This window comes from Phacochoerus africanus, chromosome 4 (assembly GCF_016906955.1).
Source record: "Phacochoerus africanus isolate WHEZ1 chromosome 4, ROS_Pafr_v1, whole genome shotgun sequence".
NCBI lineage: Eukaryota > Metazoa > Chordata > Mammalia > Artiodactyla > Suidae > Phacochoerus > Phacochoerus africanus.
The window spans coordinates 105,093,461-105,094,992 of record NC_062547.1 but is presented as its reverse complement, the minus strand read 5'-3'; positions in this window follow the sequence as shown (position 1 = coordinate 105,094,992).

Here is a 1,532-nt window from a genome sequence, read left to right as displayed (position 1 = left end):
GACTTAGACTCGTATATCCCATCTGGTAGCAGAATGTTTACTTTTTTTTTTTCTTCTGGAATTGGAGTGTCCGTAACTGCAATTAAAAAAGTGGGTCCTAGAGTCATCACCCATGAAGAACTCTGTTAGAAAACATTGCCCCATTGCTTTTTTTTCTTGCTAGAGTTTTATACACCTACTTTAACATGTTTTAGTTAACAGGACTGGTTTGAACATCATTCTAATGAGGTCAATGGCATACATCCTATCTCTATGGGATATGTTAGTATATCCTCCTGGGGCTTGGAGGCCCAGGGTCTTTGTAAATCGACACACTCTGCACAAGGGAGAGGCTAGAAATGCCCACTCCAAGCTCATACCTTACAGATATCACATTTAGGGCACAAAGGACTATATATTCTATTACTGAGTTGGTGGGGTTAAGCACCTTGCTTACTAAAGATACTTGGCGAAAGAAAAGCAGTAAATTCAAAGGAAAATACCATCTAAACAATAACAATGTGAATATGACTTAATCATTTAAAAGACACACAGAATATAGATGGAAGCAGAAACAATATGGGGAGCTAGGTAGTGAAATAACAAAGAACTGTGAACTGCTTCCTGTTTCTTGAAATGTCTTGATTACATTCTCTATGAGGGAGAGAGGTGTTCCCTAGTTCACAAACAAATCGATAATTATTTATTGGATGAGGGGGAAAGGAGGCTGTGGCGAAGTATTTTTGCAGTGAAAGGCCAACCATCAAAGGCCATGTCATTCCAGGTGACCCCAGGCAATAGGATGCTGCTATACACTGTGGATACAAACAAAACAAAACAAAACAAAAACATTCAAAAAAGGGGAAAATTCAGATAACTAACAAGATTCTTAGGATTTGGTACTCACCATTTTCTGTTCAAGATAGTAACAACCTGTTCTTTAGTTTGCTGAACAGATGCTCAAGTTTCAATCCCTGAAAAGTTGGAGGTCTAGACATGAATACAGCATATGGAAGAAATTTTTACTTTTAAGCATAGACTTCACAGTGCCTATTCTTAGTGTTCATTCAGCACAGACATATGCACTCAGTACTTAGTGGCTGTAACACCGTCATCCTACTTTGTGTGTATGGTTCAGCTGACATAGTATTCCTTTTTTATTTGTTCTGAATCGCTACACATCAACACTAAGTGTAGGGTGAACATTCTCTTTAGGAAATGATTACATGTTTCCCCCAATCAGAATTTGCTCCATTTAGTTTTCTATCTAGTAGCACCAACAGTGCTTTCCTGTGCCTTCAGTTTGGGTTTAATTATTTTTCAAGCTTTTCTACCCTTTGGCATGTTTCTTGAACAAAGAGCAACTTGTGATCTCTTGATGTCTCTTTCTGGAACACCCATGAAGTGGGGATTTACAAGTTTCCAAAGCCAGAAAATCCTGCCCCCAAGATTCTTCCCACCAGGAGCATGTTGTTGGTATGCAGGCTACCTTCAAAGAACCAAGCGCAGGTCCTACGTCTGCAGGCGACCAAAACTTACATTAGACACAGACC